At 37.2% G+C, this 18494-nt stretch overlaps 2 long non-coding RNA genes across 2 annotated transcripts in view; one reads left to right on the top strand and one right to left on the bottom strand.

Moving 5' to 3' along the window:
• The first annotated feature begins 2240 nt into the window (after positions 1–2240).
• The window catches only part of LOC309630470, a 290298-nt gene continuing 274044 nt past the window's right edge, over positions 2241–18494 (top strand). Inside the window, exons 1-2 of the long non-coding RNA XR_014245684.1 lie at positions 2241–2953; positions 4420–17255. This is a non-coding gene — a long non-coding RNA (uncharacterized lncRNA). The remainder of the gene's footprint in view (positions 2954–4419; positions 17256–18494) is intronic.
• Positions 3047–18494, bottom strand: part of LOC309630480 — a 126507-nt gene continuing 111059 nt past the window's right edge. Inside the window, exon 2 of the long non-coding RNA XR_014245695.1 lies at positions 3047–3429. This is a non-coding gene — a long non-coding RNA (uncharacterized lncRNA). The remainder of the gene's footprint in view (positions 3430–18494) is intronic.

Genomic DNA, 18494 nt, shown 5'->3' on the forward strand with positions numbered 1-18494 from the left:
TTACATAGAATAAAGTCCTATAAGAACTGCTGGGAGGGGTTTTTCTTTCCTCATGCCAATCATTGCAATCTACTTATAGCAATTTTTACCTACTCAAACCCTACCTAATAAGATGTTATGAGTATGATTTATGAATATCATTTGAATACTTCCCAAATCAGATGGAGTGGAAAACAAGTGAATTCGTGAGTCATGAAGAAGAATTCATTTGCTTATGATACTGTTTTCTATTTAAAGTCTTATATTTAACACATTGAGATAACTTCAGCAGGGCTCCGACCTTCTGCTGTAGCTGTTATTATAGCTGTGGCAAAATGACTCTGATACACAGTGGCTGCTGAGTTAGCCAGAGCGTAGATGCATCTCTGCTCACCCCATACCACATGAGCAGAGAGGAAATGCCCTGTTTCTCACTCTTCACCTTCTACTATTGTGGGTAGTTTTACTTATGTCTTCAAAAGTTAAGACATGCTTCTTTTCCTGGGGGCAACCTCTCTGAGTGAGAAGTATAGCTAGGAGTGTGGCTATAGCATCTTGTTTGGAATGTGCTAGAAACAATCAGACATTCTTTTCTCTTCCTCGCATAAGACTAAGTGTCCATTTAGTCTTTTAAAATAAAACCATAGTGGGGTATCTGATTTTTTAACCATTACAAGATGTGGTAAATGAAATGGTAAAATGTAAATATACTTGAAGCAGCAGTATCCTTTTAATTTTAAGTAATAATGGAATATGTTTTGCAGTCACTTGCATATGCAAAGAAATGGGTTGGACGAAGATATTTTGCTCAAGTCTCAGTCAACGATCTGATAATCGGTGCAAAATTAAATAAGCTGTTGGTGCATGTCTCATTTGGAATAAGTAAAAGACCTGGAAAAAAATTTAATGCAGTTAAGCCGATTAAAATGTTGTGTCACCCTCCTTTAAGTTAAAACCATTTGTTCAAAGAAAAGAAATATTACCCTGTGAAGAGCATGGGCTTTAATAAATATTTATTGAACTGTAACATCTCATTTGATAAGAGTATGTCTCCACCATGCTCAGCATTTTAAAGACTCTACTGGCAGCAGGATTACTTTGCTTCAGAAATGTAGCAGGTGAATTTTAATTGTCCAGCCAAAGTTGGAATCAGTTCACTAGGACTATCCTCTATGTTTATCCATTGCAAGTGATGTCAAGAGGTGAGATGTTTGTTGAAGGGGGTATGATTTCTCATATATGAAATGCTATTCTCGTTTGTTCCTTTGGGGACTGCAGCTGTCAAAAGGAAAAAAAAATAGACAAGCTAAAAAAAGAAAATCTTTATGTGAAGAGAACCATAGAAATGTCTATGTAATCCAGGTTTTAAAGAAAATTTTATAAATCTCGGTTAAAAAAATATGAGCACTTTATCCTTTTTGAGTCAACCACGTATAGTAAAATATACTGTTGGAGTGGTCACCAGGCATTCTGTGATTAACAAGTCTATATTGATCCCTCCTTATGAGTGCAGTGGACTGAGAGCTTTTGGATAGTCACATTTCATGGAAAACCATTGACTCCTACTTTCTTCCTGTCTCCCATCTACAGATTTAGTCCCCTGGTAGTCCTAGAGAGACTTTTAGCTCTTTTAGCTTTCCAGTTCTCACAGAATATTTTGGATGTGTTCTCCCACAGGTAAAATATTTTATTTTACAAAATTTTATGCTTCTAAGATGACACTGTATTGACAAAGTTAAAAAAAAAAAGTGTGAAAATTTTATGTAGACCATTAGCTCATTTAGTTTGACAATTAGCCAGAATCAAACGTACTTTGTGTATGAGCTATAATTAATATTCAATGACATTGAAAGAGCACAGTTTTAATGTCTAATGTAAAAATGGATTCAGTGTTTGGATTCATTTGGAAAGCAGAGGCCTACATAATTGTTTGTAGATAACTATGTTTAAAAAATTTTTATTAAAAATTTGTAAAAAACCACCTAGGCTAATGTCTATTTATCTGGAGAACTTGTTGGCAATTGATTATAAACACACGTTTAGCTAACAAATCATTCACATAAATAGATTAGAATTAAGCTCTCAGAGTTTTTTTATTTTAATCATTTCTAACTAATAATACAAAGTATTTACAGTTTTATTTTAAATTTTTGCTGCAGTTTTGAAGATAAGCTGTGCTGGCAAAGATGGTTAAACTTTTTCACTGGTTTTTATTTAGTTCAAAGAGCAACACTATAGTAATTTTATCTTGGAATTGTGTGTGTGTGTGAGAGAGAGAGAGAGAGAGAGAGAGAGAGAGAGAGAGATGAAGCTATTCCTATCAGTTGCTTTTTGAATAGCACTTTCTTCTAGCAATTGCTGACAGAGGAAAAAAGATCAAACCATAGAATGCCAAAGGAGGAAGAAATATGTTCCCTATTTTTATGAATAAGTGTTCCAATAACATAGAACTACTAAGTAGTTAGCAGAGGTATTTTCTTATTTGTATCGTTAAGACTACCTAGGTGCTTTAGTTATCCATACTACAGCCGTAGCACGGGGTGTTCCCAGCCTCTACAACTCCTCCCTCGTATTTCTGTAGCTGAATTAAGCCATAAGTGTTAAACATACATTGAAATAATAAAATTAAAGACTGCCATTAAATCATTTCTCCCGTAAGTTGTGCCCCCTTAACAAATTTATTGACTGAATGGGGGCACTCAATGAGCTTGATCCTGTTAATGGATGATCCACTCCTGAGAGAAAAGTGGACACTTCTGTAAGTTGTAATTTTTTAAATTTATGAACAAACCTTGTTTAGGATAATGAAGCAGTGATTTAATGAAAAAATGAACACAACTTCAAAACATCTTCTCTCTATAGGCAATGCATTAGGCAAATGGTCAAACACACTGAAGACATTTCATCCCTTCCCATTAGGAGAGTATCCTAGGAAACAAATACCAGGGGTGTATCTCCTTATTCCTGTTTTATAGTCAGCCTTCAAGGACTGACTTTTTTTTTTTTTTTCATGTAATGTCTGAAACATTTATATTAACATATTTCCATACAAATAACCCAATGAAAGTTTAGTATTAGTTGTTTTGTTTGTTTTTTTATACTGCAGGTTCTTATTAGGCATCAGTTTTATACACATCAGTGTATACATGTCAATCCCAATCGCCCAATTCAGCACACCACCATCCCCACCTCACCGCAGTTTTCCCCCCTTGGTGTCCATATGTCCATTCTCTACATCTGTGTCTCAACTTCTGCCCTGCAAACTGGCTCATCTGTACCATTTTTCTAGGTTCCGCATACATGCATTAATATACGATATTTGTTTTTCTCTTTCTGACTTACTTCACTCTGTATGACAGTCTCTAGATCCATCCACGTCTCAACAAATGACTCAATTTCGTTCCTTTTTATGGCTGAGTAATATTCCATTGTATATATGTACCACATCTTCTTTATCCATTCATCTGTTGATGGGCATTTAGGTTGCTTCCATGACCTGGCTATTGTAAACAGTGCTGCAATGAACATTCGGGTGCATGTGTCTTTTTGAATTATGGTTTTCTCTGGGCATATGCCCAGTAGTGGGATTGCTGGGTCATATGGTAATTCTATTTTTAGTTTTTTAAGGAACCTCCATATTGTTCTCCATAGTGGCTGCATCAATTTACATTCCCACCAACAGTGCAAGAGGTTTCCCTTTTCTCCACACCCTCTCCAGCATTTGTTGTTTGTAGATTTTCTGATGATGCCCATTCTAACAGGAGTGAGGTGATACCTCATTGTAGTTTTGATTTGCATTTCTCTAATAATTAGTGATGTTGAGCATCTTTTCATGTGCTTCGTGGCCGTCTGTATGTCTTCTTTGGAGAAATGTCTATTTAGGTCTTCTGCCCATTTTTGGATTGGGGTATTTGTTTCTTTGATATTGAGCTGAATGAGCTGTTTATATATTTTGGAGATTAATCCTTTGTCTGTTGATTCATTTGCAAATATTTTCTCCCATTCTGAGGGTTGTCTTTTCGTCTTGTTTATGGTTTCCTTTGCTGTGCAAAAGCTTTGAAGTTTCATTAGGTCCCACTTGTTTATTTTTGTTTTTATTTCCATTACTCTAGGAGGTGGATCAAAAAAGATCTTGCTGTGATTTATGTCAAAGAGTGTTCTTCCTATATTTTCCTCTAAGAGTTTTATAGTGTCCAGTCTTATATTTAGGTCTCTAATCCATTTGAGTTTATTTTTGTGTATGGTGTTAGGGAGTATTCTAATTTCATTCTTTTACATGTAGCTGTCCAGTTTTCCCAGCACCACTTATTGGAGAGACTGTCTTTTCTCCATTGTATATCTTTGCCTCCTTTGTCATAGATTAGTTGACCATAGGTGCTTGGGTTAATCTCTGGGCTTTCTATATTATTCCATTGATCTATGTTTCTGTTTTTGTGCCAGTACCATATTGAAGGACTGACTTTTTTAAAGTAATGCTTAGCACAGTGTTGAATTCTATGTCAGCCTTATAATTGGGAAAGGCTTTCAAGAGGAGGCGAGAAGTGAGGTGTAGGACATATACCTTATTGGTGGGAAAAACATGGTTTCAGCCAGAAGAAGGTAACATAATTCTGCAGGGCATGGGGTTGGGGAGAGCTGAGAACTAATAGATGAACAAGTAACTCTCTGATAGTGTCTAAAGCATTATATAAAAAGTATGGAACCCAGCTGTTCTATACTTTATGAAGGCCAGAAAAGAAGGAATGAACTGAATTTGAAGTAAGAATTGACAAAGGAGGTTCTTTAGTACTGGAAACACATATGAAAGGAGGTTCTGTCCTTGTCCCTTGATACACACACACACATACTCAGCTGTTATTCTCAGTTGACAGAGAACAGGCTGCAAGACCTTTTGAGGCCCTTCACAGTTTTATAGAAATTTGAAAACTAACTGAATTGAATTATGTGACTCCAAGAACAAAAAATTCTGGTAAACTATTCTGCCTTTCCAGACCCAAGGTCTTAAAGTCCTTTCAAAACAGTCAGGATATGTAAGGATCACTGGAAAGACAGTCTTCAGAGGCCTGTTACTTTCCTCTATTGTGAGCCAAATAGAGAGTTTACAGTTCATAGGCAGACATCTGGTCATTTGCAATTAGGAGCAACAATTCACTCATCCATTCTTTTATTCCTTTTCTTTTTAAACCTTTTTATTTTTGAGTGGCTATTTAAGTGATAGAGTCTGACTAATTTCAGTAAAAAAAATGAATAACTAAAAATTTCCAAGTACATGCAATCATGTATATACATATACAATAAATTAAGATTATTGCCCTCATTTTATCAGTTTTATTTATCAGTCCACAGCTGAGCTCTCTGTCTCAGGTAATATAGATAAGCCTGGAACAAAATGGATGAGCATTTAGGATTCTATTATATAGAGAGTTTTGTATTCTAACTTGTTAACATATTTTTTAAAGCATTGTCTATTTCATCTAACTGACATTGAAAACAAGATTTTTACTTGGTGGATAATAATTAGTGCTTTTCTCCATGTTAGAAATTAAGTTACTTTCATTTTTTCACTGCAATGAACAGTCCCTAGAATAGAAACTTAGAAGGACAATTACTAAGCCAAAGGGTAAGAACAATTTTAATGTTTGTAATGCTGCCAGATTGCTATCCAGAAATTCCATCAAGAGTGTATGAATATCTTTTTCCATTGTACCTTAACTGGTATTGACTGTCAGCAGCCCTCACGGTTTGGAATATCATTAAATGGTTTCTGATTTGAACAGGACTGACGAAATTATTCATATGTAGAAATGTTATCTTGGGCATGCGGGACTACCTCCCAAGCTTTTAAATTAAATACATTCTTCAAATGCTTTTGATTTCACGCACTTACACGTTCATTCACTAATTTGACAAATATTACCTATGTATTTGATAAGCTCCTACTATGTGCCAGGCTGTGACCTCTATTACAAGAATGGATGGTGAAATTTCCCTGTTCAGGTCACTATAAAGTCTTGCTTAGTTTACTACACCAACTTTTCTCTTGTTCTCCCTGGATCCAGTATTTCTTTTTCACTTTACCACTCTAATGATTAATTCTATGTGTCAACTTGACTCAGCCATGGGGTGCCCAGAGATTTGGTCAAACATGATTCTGGTGTTTCTGCGAGGGTGTTTTTGGATGAGATTAATATTTAAATCAGTAGACGGAGTAGTGCAGATTTCTCTTCCTAGGTGGGTCAGCCTCATCCAATCAGCTGGAGACCTGAACAGAAAAAGCAGGCTGAGGCTTCTCTCCCACCACGTCCAAGTAAAAGAGAATTCCTCCTGCCTAGCTGCCTTGGGACTGAAACCACATCACTGGTTCTCCTGGTTCTCAGGCTTTTGGACTTGGACTAGACCTACATCACCGGCTTTCCTGGGTTTCCCGTTTGCAGACAATAGATTGTGTGACTTCTTGGTCTCTGTAATCCCGTGCGCCCATTTCTTATAATAAATCTGCCTCTCTGTCTCTGTTTTTCTCTGTCTCTTTCTGTTTGTCTCTCTATCTAGGAGATACATGTGTATTTCCTATTGGTTCTGTTTCTCTGGAGAACCATGACTAATACAATTACTATGGCTAGAGTAATCTCTCTGCAAAAATCTAGTAATTCTGCTTTCCCCCTTGGAATTATTTAGTGAGTTCCCATTGCCTTGCAATAAACCTTAAACTCCTTAACATGGTTTTCTTCATGATTTAGTCCCTGCTTTCTACTTCTTTAATATCTCCCTCATTTCCTACACTCTCTCCATATTTTCATATTTATATTTCCTTGAACACTCTGTGCTCTGTCACCTTTCTGAGCCACCTTTCACGCTGTTGCAGCTTCTTAGTCATATTCTCACTGTCTTTCTTCTGCCTCATTTCTATCCATTCTTTAGTTCTCAGCTTAGACAGAAAGTCTTCTAGGAATCTCTTTCAATCCCTTAAATCTAGTTAAGGTACCCCAGCTACTTTCCCCATGTTAGCACTTACTATCTACCATAGTTGCCTATTTCCTTACCTGACATTCCTTTTGACATTGAGGGTCTGAAGGCAAAAATGGGCACCGAGGGTCACAATCTCTACACTGAGAGATGACTTTCAGACTTCAACTTCTCTTGTTTGCCAAAGATGAGTTGCAACTTTCTTGATTTGTCCAGCTCTGCCTTCATTTGATTTTTTAGCCTTAAAATAACCTCATTTAAATTACACATATCTTTCTTATATGGGATTTAATGTAGTTTGGGATTAAATATAAGGGAAATTTGTACATAATGAAAAAGAGAGCAGTGCAGCTTCATGTGTTTTTTTCTACACAGACGATGTTTCTGCCATTTTTACCCTGGAACCCAGCTTCTAACACAGTGACTGACATAGTCTAGGCTTCTAATGGACTCTTGCTGTATAAATAAATGGAAGCGTTTCATGAGATTTGAGGGTTTCCTTTACCTGCTATGTGAAATTGTTGAGGCCGCAAATCAATTACTTTTTACTCAATGAACCTGGTGACACTTTTAGCAGATGTGAGTCATGCCACTGCCGCTGATCACAATATTACACAAAAGTAATTCCAGAAGATTAGCCTCCCATCTATTAGGTGGATTGTTTAGGGACAGCAATCTAGTGCATTCTGCCTTACCGATAATGACTTTTCTATAACCATGCTCTGTATCAATGATTCTCAACTGGGGATAATTTTACCCCGCAGAGGACACTTGGTAATATCTGGAGACATTTTGATTGCTGTGATTTGGGGTTGGGCATGGAGGTGCTACTGGTCTCTAGTGGGTAGAGGCCAGGGATGCTGGTCAACAGTCAACCCTGCACAGTACAGCCTCCACAGCAAAGACTTATCAGCCCCAAATATCCGCGGAGCTGAGGTTAAGGAACCCTGGTCTATATAAATCCAGAGAAAATTCGTGAAGAGCAAGCTGTCTAAAGTGATGGTCATGCTTGGTACCTCTGGACTTCTTAGGTTGTTGCCTATTATCTGACCATTGAAGGAAAAACGAAAGAAGGGAACCAGGCAGCCAAATGATACATAGTATTATTGCATGGGAGCTGTTTTGGTGCTGTATTTTAACTCATTAACATTTAAAAATTGTTATGCAGCAGAAAAATAATTATGTCCTTGTAACGTTGAAACAGAATCCATTTTTCCAAGCATACTTTTTTTTTAAGGGCATATTGCTGAAACACCAACTGTTTTACACGCACAGTAATCACATTGCTGTTGAGTTTATTGTGTTTTGTTAGGACACACTTTACAGTGTGGAAAATGCATTTTAAAGTAATTCCTCTGAGTGCAGTTACGGAAAAGAACAAAGGTATGCTTTATTTTTGTGAGTGAACAGTTAGTTGCATAGTGACCCCCTCTGGCAGATGAAAGGTGCAGTGGTTTCTCTAGGTGGTTTCTGGAAAGTTCAGTATCTGAGTCTTTGAACTTCATTGAAGGAATGAGGAAACTAAAGAAACAAAATGGGAAATGGAGAAAATTTAAGGGGCTCTGAAGATGTCAATCCCCTTCAGGACTGTGGCCCTTCATTTTCCACTTCTATTGCCCTTTAAAGCATTGGTTCTTGACCTGGTTTCATGGACCTACATATCCACATATGGAATTTCAGGGGGTTTCTGAGTCACTGGAAGTGTATACAAGATTGCTATGTATACAAATTTAAGAATTTTTCAATGAGAGGGGTTCACATCTTTATCAGAATCTTGGAAGGATCGTGACTTGAGAAAGTTTGAGACAATTCTTTAGGAAAAGCACGTGTTCTACTGTAGGAATTTTGACATTTGTGTGGCTTTAGGAGAAGGTGTAATATGTTTAAAAGGGAGCTGCTTAATCACTAGTGGGGTCTATAGCAACTGCCCTGTTTGTAGACCTGGTATGGGATGCCTGAGGCATAAGGTTTGCTTTGTCCTGTTATTCTATTGCTGCACAAAAATGGGCACCGAGGATCACAATCTCTACACTGAGAGATGACTTTCACACTTTTACTTCTCTTGTTTGCCAAAGATGAGTTGCAACTCTCTTGATTTGTCCAGCTCTGCCTTCATTTGATTTTTTAGCCTTAAAATAACCTCATTTAAATTACACATATCTTTCTTATATGGGATTTAATGTAGTTTGGGATTAAATATAAGGGAAATTTGTACATAATGAAAAAGAGAGCAGTGCAGCTTCATGTGTTCTTTTCCTACACAAGAGAATTCTGGTCTGGTCTTGATTACACTGAAGTCTCATTTATATGCTCCTTAAAAAGTTAAAGCTGGTCTCTTTCCAGGTGCACTGACATCTCTCTACATCATCAGCCTGCATGTGGAACAGAGGGGAAGGGCAACAGTAGCTCCTGTGGTTTACTTTGGAAACATGCAAATTTGCTGTCTCCCATGACAAAATTACGCAAGAACTGGACACACACTAATCCTCAATTTCCCTTTCTTTAGAAGTTGCCAGTTGTGTCTGACTCTCTCTTGTTGTGCAGTTTGAACAGTCACATCCTCTAGAATGCTTGCCATGGGGGTTGGGCAAGGCAGAAGGGACTGCTGTGTTATTAATATAATATTTCCCTACTTTCGACATTTCTGTGTTCTTGAGAGAGGATTATGTGTTTATATTATTATTAAGTTTTTATAGTCACAATTCAGCGAGGGCTCCTAGACCCATAAATAGGTAAACTCCGATCATCAGAATAATAAAAGGTGGCAAATTTATATTAAAATAAACTGACTATGGAAAGGCCCTAAATAAATATATTTTGAATTGGATGCATTCTACTATGACATATATTCATTGTGGATTGGAAGTACTTATTCGGTGCTATACTCAGAGAATTTTTTCTTTATCTTAGTTCCTGATTGTAAATCATGGATATACAATGTTTGATCTGTGCAGAAACTGATGAATATAAATATTAAATGATGGTGTTTTAGTATAGCACCATATTTTCCTCAATGTCTTATTTAGGAAGTTTCTTCTGAAGATATTGGAAGATCAAATACTGTATCATACGATGGTCTAACATGAAACTGAGAGTTCAGTGTGGGTCATCGGCATGAAAACTCAGATGCAATCTTTCTTTTTAAGTATCTTCAAAAAATCTGTCAAAAATTTCTGTTTATAAGGGCCATGGTTCAGAATACTTTATGGCTCATGTAAAGTATGAGGTGACCTTTTGTGTTTAAAAATGACTTTAGCTTAGGATAACTTTGGAGCTCTAGAGAGAACTCAATTCAACTTTTGCAAGTAAGGAAGCACTTGGGAACAAAGGTTAATTTAGGTTATAGCTGCATCAGCACCAGATAACAGGTACTAAGGCTCCAGAATCATCCTGGTTGTTCTACTGGGCATTGCACCAAGTTGGTTAAACAAACACAATGGAACTCACACCAAATTATCTACTTAAGGTCAGAACATGCCCTTTGGATATAATTTACATCAATAAAAGTGGTATACGAATAAATATTAGTATAGTAAGTTGTAGCAATAGTAATAGTATTCATAGTCCTTAGCTGGGGTTCAAAAGGATTTAAGAACATATTCTTTCAAATTGTATTATTGTTAAATGACACCAATCTAAGGAATCGCCTTTTCTTTTATGTTTTAATTTCAATAAATTCTTTATGTATTTATTGAGTGCTCACTCTATGTATATGCTACATAGAATATGTAGCACATGAAACTTGCTCACAACTTACAAAGTAACTGGGGAAATAAAATATACACCATGAAAAACTAAAGAAACATTTTAGTGTACTACTTAATATAATCATTTTTAAGATGACATTGCAAGAAACATGACAAAGTAAGACATGCTTAATAACAATAGGATTTCAGGGGACAGAGAGAGAGAGTTTCAGGCTATGGTGGAGAGGATTTTATTGGACTGAGGAGATAGGATTTAAGTTTACTTTTGAAGACTGTGGACTCTCAATAGGTGAAGTAGGGAAGAGTGGCCTTTCTATTTTAGAAGAGCTTGAGCAAATGACATTGTGCTGTGTGGTTGGAGGACAGTGAAGAAAGGAGTTCAATTGTGGTGAAAAATATGTGAAGCTAATTCAGTCAAAGTAGGTTCGATTCTTACTATAGAAGAGCTTGAATGACAAACGAAGGAGTTTGCATTTAGCTTCTATTCAATTCTGAGCCACTGAAGATTATTCAGATTTCCTATGCCTACTTGTGTTCTTTCGGTAACCTATGCTTATCAATGTCTCCTTTTCGTATTGGAATGTAGGCCCAGAGAAAGTACAAAAATCGCTCAGTTAAATGAAGTTAGGATTCCATGTCAGCAAGAAACAACAATGAAATTACCTTTTCCTAATCTAAAACCCTGATAGCATATCCTTCCCAGGAATGAGCCAACCTTGGGTACCCTGTTCTCTAGCAATCATTGTCTAAACACACCACTCCATTCACCAAGGTCTCTTGTGTACATAGTGCTGGTTGAGGTGTTTGTTTTATCCTGCAGATAACTGTGCATTACACCTGCCATCAATCACCTATCATAGGTGTGTCTCTTAATTGCCATTTAAAGGTCTTCTGAAAGTGACACATATATTATTACTCTCTTTTTTCTACAGGTGAAAGTCCTTGTTTAGAGCTAGAAAAGGATGATGACTATGGACTGTTACTTTCTTTTTAAAATTGTCTCTTCATTCAAAGCAGTCAAGAATTGTTGGTGTTGTTCAGGATTACTATTTCATTTTTAAGGCTTGCAATATACCTCCTCAAAACAAGATAATCAGTGTTTTTCTAATGGCAGGGGCCAGATGATTTCATTACCTAATGTCTGATTTTTCAAAAACAAGAAGGCAGATCCTACAGATTATCATCTGGTGACTATGAGGTTACTTCTAAGGAAAATTCTAGAATGATTTATTCAACCATAGTTTTGTTTTTAGAAGATGAACCCTTGATCACTTTAAGCTAATTTACTAGAAATATCTTATCTCAAACTGAACTTATAGCCTGTTTTAGTTTATTCAAGTCTTCTTTTCTATGACCTATTTATTTACTTAGCAAATAATTATTAGGTCCAGCTCCATAACAGGCACAATACTATGATACAGATATAGATACATATATATCTTGTTGCACAAGAAGCATGGCTCCTGGCTAGATGGAGTTTATGTTCAGAAGGAGCAATGCACCCAAACAAAACTGAAAACAAACAATCATAGCACCCTGCAGAAGTAAACACATGACATGAAAAAGAATTTTAAAATGCCAATATATCCATGAAGGAACCAAAAAATGGATAAAAGTTGTTGGACGTATAGGTGTTGTTGCTCAAGATCATTTATGTATTGAAAATCATATGTTTTTTAGCCTCCTTATTAGGGTAGACTGGTTTGTGGTAAGAAATGGACTCAAAATGTCTTAGTTTCAGCACAGTAGAAATTGATATCTACTCTAGTAGTGGTCCTGGCCAGTGTTCAGGCAGGCAGTGTAGCTCTGCTCTATGCAGTTGCCTAAAGACCCCTGGCTCATTCAACATTATAGCCTGTCATACCTTAGAATGGGGTTTCTCAACCTTGACATTGTTAGTTTTGGGGGGCTGTCCTATACCTCATAGGATGTTTAATAGTATTCCTGGTCTCTATTCACTAGAAACTAGTAGCACTCCCCTGTCGCCCCTTGTGACAATCAAAATTGTCTCTAGTCATTGTTAGATGTTCTTGCGTGAACAAAATATTCACTGCTCTAAGACCTTGTTGCCATTTGACTTCAGCAGGTAGAAGTGAAAGATAGCACAGAAGAGGCATACCCATTCTCTTTCAAGCTCGGATCCAGAAATGAGAGGTATCTCTTCCACTCATCTTCCTTTGGAGAGACCTAAGTCATGTAGCCACACCTAAGTTCAAGGGGGCCTGTAAAATATTGTCTGATCAAGTGCCCAGGACCTGGTGCAGGGTCGACTCTTTCTGGATGTTGTGATCAGAAAGAGTGTGGCCATCTTCCAGATGCTTGCCTGCAAAGATGAGCCTCTGCTGTTCGGGAGGATGCCTTCCTTATCCTGGATCTTGGCCTTCACATTCCTGATGATGTCACTGGGCTCTACCTCCAGGGTGATGGTCTTGCTGGTCAAGGTCTTCACGAAGATTTGCATTTAGACCTGTGAGCGAATGTGAAGATACTGCAAGAATCCAGTCACACCTAGTCCTCTCCAGGGCAACACACCGTCAGTCAACAATGCCAGTCGCCTCTCTTGTTCTTATGGAAGGAAAACCCCTGAGATTTCCATGGACTACTAGTGGCTGCTGCCACACATTTCAAGGAATTAAAAACTATAATTTTCTTACATTTTGAGAATCAAGGAACTCTTGCTGTCAGCTTGTTATACCTGTGGAAAAAACCACCTTGTCCTTGGATCAGCTTCTCTTCCTGTTTTTTTCTCAGTGTTCAGCACAGAGTCACCTGTAGGCTACAGGCTTAGTGAAAGTCCCTGCAATCCTGAGACAGCTCTCATAAGTGTGTAATGTGACACTTTCACAATGATTACAATTTTACTTTGAGTATGTCTGGTTTTTAGCTACTGCATTTTAAAGTTATGTGGAGAAAAGACTACTAGCCTAGAGGAGAACAACAGAAACCATTACAGTAAAAGGAAATAGGCCCTCCAGAGCAGATGAAAAGATCTTTGGGTATTTAGCTAGTAAATATCTTTTGTTATATAAAGGAGTTTTAGTTTTTTAAAGGGGAAGATGTAAATTTATTTCCCATTGAAAACTAAAGTATAACACTTATACAACTATTAGAGTGGATATATTTTTATTAAGTTTGAATGAAGAATTTAAATATTGTGGCAATAAATACTAGAGTGGATCATCTCTGAGAAGAGACAGAAGAAGAAGAAGGAGAAGGAGAAAAAGAAGAAAAAGAAGGAGAAGAAGAAAAAGAGGAAGAAGAAGAACGAGAAGGAGAAGGAGAAGAAGAAGAAGAAGAAGAAGGAGAAGGAGAAGGAGAAGGAGAAGGAGAAGGAGAGGAAGAGGAAGAAGAAAGAAGAGGAGGAGGTGGAGGGGGGGAGGGGAAAGGAGAAAAGAGAGTGTCTCCTTGATGGTATGTTTAGCTATTCATGAAGGCAGGGCTGAGTCAGATAGATCATTCTTCAGTATTTCTTTCTACCTTCCTAGTATGAATATGGCACACATATTATGACTTGAAATCGAGTTAAACTAATATCTCCATTCTGGCTCTTGTAATCATTCCAGGAAGTTGGTTCCTTTGAGAAAAGAGGTGTTGGCTACCCCTGACTATCCTGAGGGCTTTTTATTGTAGTTCCTGTGCTTTCCAATTAGGTTACTTGGAACAAGACTTTTCCTTATTCCTGTCCAGAAAAAATTTTTCTTTTGGCTTTAATGGAATCTTGTCATTCTGGGTGTTTTTGTCAGGTAGGTAATAGAATACACTTTTAACTAAACATTCGGTGTCTTTTTAATACTAAAGACTTAAATTCTAGCTAAAGTGATTTCATTGTACATTTCCAAAGATAGATTTCATGTCACACATGCACATATAATCATGTGTTGGAACTTCAAAATCCCCCTCTATTCCATTTTTAACTTAAAATGTTCTTTTTGGCAATTTGCATGCTCTAGAAGCCTACTTCCCAGATCTGCTCTTTCATCTGGAACTAAGATTCTTATTAAGAAACTGTGCCACAGACCCACCATTGGAAAACATCCCTCTTTAGGGCGTAACTTGGCACTTCCAGACTCATGCAGAGCAACAGGATGTGACAATTTAGGGCAAGAAAACAATGGTATATATTGTATTACAATAGAGTCTGACATGACAGAAGCAATTTGAAGGGGCCGAATGTAATTTGCCAGGGCACCTGTTCTCTTAGGAGTCAGCACGAATTTCCCTGATACCCCGGTAGTGTGTTTAAATAAAGCAAGAAATGAAGACCTTAATTTTTCTCCTTTACTTTAAAATGTAGTAACTGGTTAGAGTTTTCAATTTCTTAATTTGTAGAAGAATGGACATAAGTTAGTCCGTAGTTACAGAGTATATTACCCCAGATTCAATGATTCTGAAAGCAAACCAGGATCTTAAATGAACGAAGGAAATACATGGTGGAAAATGTCTTCCTAATGGTGGGAGTATATGAAAGAAAGCACAGACTTAAAGTGATTGTTTATAGTATTCCTATTTCCTGTAATGCATGTTCCAAATCCTCTCACTTCTTTCGAGACCACAGCCTATGCTCTCTGCTTTCCCCAACTCTATTTCCTCTAAGATTACCTTAGATATTCCATCTCCAACTCCCTCAGTTTTACTCCCTTGAAATTTGTCTAAACTTTCTTTCTGCTCTTTCTTGGTTCTGAGGAACAAATGTTCTCCTCTCCCCGCCTTTATTTGTACCTTCAATGCCATATTTAGTGCATCTGTCAGGACATTGACACTCTTAACTTCTGTTTTCAGAGAACTTCCCCCAGACTTTTTCAAACTACTTTGCCTTTTTTCTCACTCCCTTCTTGAAGTTTGCAACCTCCAGTACCTCATCACTCAATAATTCTTTACTCTTTTGCAAATAAAGTTGTATATGGTGTCATCCTGGGTTTTTCACACATCTGTTAACCATTTTGTTTCAGACATTTTCCCCTTCTAACCTTCCAAAAGTAGGTGTTTTCCAAGGTTCAGCCCTTGATCATCATGAGTCTCCTTACTTCTTCATATTGGCAATATTAGGTACACTCAAGGTGGATAATTAGTGATGGTGTTATTGCCAAGCTTTATATCTTACTGGAGATTCTGCTCTATGCTGTCAACTGCCTGCTGCAAATCTCTAAATGCAGCATGTTCCAACAAAAATGAAATTTCTTCTCTATCTCCCCAAACTTTCTTATATTCCTGACTCCCTCACTTTCTATGTGCAATCACTTGCTAAGTTCTCAGCAGTTTCACTGCCTCTCTCCCATCACCCTCTTCAACTCTCAGTGCTTTCTTAATTAAAATTGGCACTGTTCTACTGGTTAGCTAAATAATCTTTTTGCCCTCTGTATTCTTTTCATTTCAATTTATTTTTTTACTTTCATCAAATTTGATCCCTAAATTATTGTTTCACATTAAAATTTTTGATAAGCCTTTGTTACACACTGAGTGTAATTGAAAGCCCCTTAGCTTGGCATCGAAGTTGTCCTTTCTTGTTGAAATGGGAGAGAAGAATACTTCCTAAGTGTCCTTAGGAGATCAACTGACCCGCCGTGAAATCAGGAAAACAAAATAAATTGACTGGGATTATTGGCTCTCCTCATTTATGTGCCATGGTTGTCATAATTCTGCTTTGAAATACTTTATGAAACCATTGGTTATAGAGTTTCATTTGGAACTGATGTCAGTTTGGTAGAAATCTTCATTGTTTATCAGTTTAGTTGGCAAGTTTTCTTATTATTTGCCCTCAACCACAATTGCATTTTATTGCTATAGTAACTATTTAAATTCCTTTTCAAGAAGAAAAACAAAACATTCTTTGCTTTAGTAGGATGGTTGTCATCATTCAAAATGAAAACTACAGCTGAGATGATCATTGTATTTCCAGGAGAATTACCAATGATGAAAGTAGTGCATGATATTCAGATTATAAACAGATAATTTTTCTACCAGTTAGAATAAATTATAGTTTTGGTTAACTGCCATATATGTATTTAAAAATCTGTTAATCCAAAAACTAGAAAATGTTTATAGACACATACAACCTTTATTCCCTGTTAATTTAGAAAACAGGTGCTTATGGAGGTCATTTAGAAAAGACAACAATCATTAACACTTCAACAGATTTTGCACCCTCTTACCCACTAAATTTCCTAACCGCACAAAACTAGAAATATAACCGGGAAAGGAATCCTTTTCTAAATCAATTTACGTGAAGTATGTAATTCACTATGCTTTTTGGTAAAAGGGTTGGAATAGTTGCCTCAAGCTGTCACTCCTTGAAAATGTACTTGTCCCAGACAAGGTTGCTGATGTTACGGTTAGGAGTTCACATCCTGGGAGAGGTTTATAGTTGAAGCTGAGGTGTATCTGATTCAGCCCTGAGGCAGAAAAACTGGACAAAGCAGTTTTTTCCCCCTTCCCCTTTATAGAGTGAGTGATTTGTGCAACAGCTTTGGTTTGGCAAATAGGGAAGTGTCAGTGCTAAATCAGCTTTACTCTAAGGGCACAGTGTGCCTGTTTCTCAGCTCAGTGATACCCAAATCCAGGACCATTTTACTTCAAGTGGAATACACACACAGAGCAAACATTCTCAAGGTCAGTATACGTGTTCTTTATTTTTCCACTGCAAGAACCATTTTTCTTGGGCAGAAAGAGGCATAGAACTTATTCATGCTTCACAACAGTAAACTCCATGGAAAAATAATGTTCAAAGAACCACTTCTTTTTAAAGAGAAGGTGTTATGCAATCAGTATTTATGGAACAATCAAATATGGGGGGTGGCAGCCTAGGCTTACCTTCCTGAGCACACGGTTGGCAGTCTATTTGTGGGATGGCCAGATTTCTATGGCATAAGGAAGTGAACAATTGAAGCAAGTAACTATATACTTCAAGCAATATTTCATGACTTTCCTTCAATTACAGTATTTCAAGCAGTAGTAGGATTGAGGACTGAGTCATTTGGATTGTTTCTTCCTTTTCTATTTTCTTTTGGTCGAATAAGTAACATTTAAATGATGTGCTTTTTTTGGTGTGTGTGTGTATCATTATTATTGTTATTATTATTTTGCAATTCAACACCACTTGTTTTTGTGTAAACAAGATTCAGCAGCTTGATCAAGGATATCTGAATTGTCCAGATGCCTGTTGTGGAAGGGAGGAGTATGGATTTTTCTTTTCACTCTATGTCATGCTATTAGAAACAGTCACAATTACAAATGGATAGGTCTTTAATAGGCACAGGCTCAGTAAGTACCTCTGGGTTCCCCTCCACTTCTCAGTAGTGAATGCTGTCCTACTGTTTCCTTTCAGATTGTGACACTTCACATCTCTTACCTTTTCCCCCTTCATTTTATGTAAATTGTGTGTGGATAATGGAATGAAATGGTTTCCATGGAGCTGAACAAATATAGGTCATAGTGTAAGGAACTCTTCCTCTCTTGAAATACACAGGTGAATTTGCATATAATTTTTTTAATTAAAAAACTTTTTTTAACATCTTTATTGGAGTATAATTGCTTTACAATGGTGTGTTAGTTTCTGCTGTATAACAAAGTGAATCAGCTATATGTATACATATATCCCCATATCCCCTCCCTCTTGTGTCTCCCTCCCACCCTCCCTGTCCCACCCCTCTAGGTGGTCACAAAGCACCGAGCTGATCTCCCTGTGCTATGTGGCTGCTTCCCACTAGCTATCTATTTTACATTTGGTAGTGTATATATGTCAATGTCACTCTCTCGCCCCAGCTTACCCTTCCCCCTCCCAGTGTGCTCAAGTCTATTCTCTACATCTGTGTCTTTATTCCTGTCCTGCCCCTAGGTTCTTCAGAACCA

The sequence above is a fragment of the Balaenoptera borealis genome, assembly GCF_965194805.1.
Source record: "Balaenoptera borealis genome assembly, chromosome: 6".
Lineage (NCBI taxonomy): Eukaryota > Metazoa > Chordata > Mammalia > Artiodactyla > Balaenopteridae > Balaenoptera > Balaenoptera borealis.